Source organism: Procambarus clarkii, chromosome 78 (genome assembly GCF_040958095.1).
Source record: "Procambarus clarkii isolate CNS0578487 chromosome 78, FALCON_Pclarkii_2.0, whole genome shotgun sequence".
Classification (NCBI taxonomy): domain Eukaryota; kingdom Metazoa; phylum Arthropoda; class Malacostraca; order Decapoda; family Cambaridae; genus Procambarus; species Procambarus clarkii.
Genome location: NC_091227.1, coordinates 10,307,790 through 10,310,051, shown reverse-complemented (window position 1 = coordinate 10,310,051; position 2,262 = coordinate 10,307,790).

The window sequence follows — 2,262 nt, the reverse complement described above, 5'->3', positions numbered from 1 at the left end:
CTTAAACTCCAGCATTATGGAATCCGAGGCCTTGCCCTTGACTACATCCGATCCTATCTTAGTGACAGACACCAATATGTAACCATCAATGATACAACTTCGTCCACTCTACCAATTACCGTTGGAGTGCCACAGGGCAGCATCTTAGGACCTCTTCTATTTCTTATATATATAAACGATCTGCCTAATGTCTCTAATATTCTCAAACCTATACTGTTTGCTGACGATACTACTCTTATCTATTCAAACCTCAACCCACATACACTAAATAATGTTGTGAATAATGAATTAAAAAAAGTCCACTTATGGATGTCAACGAACAAACTAACATTAAACATCGAAAAGACTTACTACATCTTATTTGGAAACAAATCATCAAATGCAATTCAGCTACAGATAGACAACATTAACATCAGTAATAAAGATGATGGCAAGTTTCTTGGCCTATTCCTAGACAAGAGACTCAACTTCAGCACCCACATTCAACACATAACTAAGAAAGTCTCTAAGACAGTTGGTATACTCTCCAAAATCAGATATTATGTTCCTAACTCTGCTCTCCTCTCACTATATTATGCACTAATTTACCCCTATCTTAATTATGGCATCTGTGCATGGGGGTCTACCACTGCAAACCACCTTAAGCCCATCATCACACAGCAAAAATCTGCTATCAGAATGATAACTAACTCAGCTTTCAGACAACACTCAGCTCCCTTGTTTAAATCCCTAAACTTGCTAAATATTAACTCCCTCCACACATTCTCTTGTGTCAACTACATTTACAAAACCCTGTTCTTAAATGCAAACCATGCTCTGAAACTCTCCCTGGACAGATGTAATAGGACCCATTATCACCACACCAGAAATAAATATCTCTTTGATATCCCCAGGGTCAAACTTAATCTGTGTAAACACTCTATGCAAATTAAGGGACCTAGTCTATGGAACTCACTCCCTAGTGAATTGAAAAACTGTAAAACTTTTGCCTTATTTAAAAGCAAAACCAAAAAGTACCTAACTTCATCTTCTTAGTTTCCTACACTGAGCTTTAAATTTGCTCTGTACCTAGTGTTACCCAATCTCCTAATTTTTATGTAATATCAAACAACCTTATCATTGTGTTCATTGCTGTCTTCTTTTATGTGCTAGCCATATGCTGTATTGTGACTACCAATTTTTGTCAACTACCATTCAAGCTGTCATTGCAACCAATCTTATATTGTTTCTGCTGTATTGTGCCTACCAATTTGTTGTCAACTACCATTCAAGCTGTCATTGCAATCAATCTTAGCTACCTATGTGCTTTAATATACTGTACCTACAATTTTCTCTCATCTTTTTTTCATTTCATGTAATCTGTTATCATTTTTTGTCTATAATTTTGCAAGTATTTACCTCCTTAAAATTTTCTTAGATTAAGGACCTGCCCGAAACGCTGCGCGTGCTAGTGGCTTTACAAGACTGTAATTACCATATTTGTATCCTCACATTCCTTATGTACATTCTTGTATATGCATAAATAAATAAATAAATAAATAAATAAATAAATAAATAAATAAATAAATAAATAAATAAATTAAGGATATCAGGGAAGGTATGACACTCAAGGAATTTGTTGAACAGCAGAGCTATAGGTGGCGCAAGGGCGTGGGAGGCGCTCTTGTATACAATGGATGGAATTTCACTGATGTTCCCAGCTTTGGTTTTTAGTGAGTGTATGATGGACACAACATCTGTCGGGCTGACTGGTGAAAGAAGAAGAGAGTTTGGATAGCTGCCTGAGAGATATGTGTTAATATGTGTCTGAGTCTGTGGGATTTTACTGGCAAGGTTAGCACCAACCGATGAAAAGAAGCTATTAAATTCATTTGCCATTTCTAAATCAGATGACGGTGTAAGGTCATCCTTAGAGAGTGTTATCTGGTTGTGGGAGTGTTGTTTAGTTCCTAGGATATTAGAGATGGTTTTCCATGTGCTTTTCATGTTGCCTTTTGCTTCTTTGAATCTAGTCTCATAATATGAAAGTTTAGCTTTTCTTATGATACTGGTAAGCACTGATGAGTACCTTTTAACTACTTCCTTTGTAACTAGGCCAATCCTAAATTTCTTTTCATATTCATGTTGTTTGTTGATTTAATTATGCCACTTGTGAGCCACGGGTTATTTTTTCTTTTATCAGTTACTTGTTTGGTAAGGAGGGGACAGTGAGTGTTGTAGAGGCTTAGAGTTTTGGAGAGAAAGAGGTTAGTTAATGAGTTT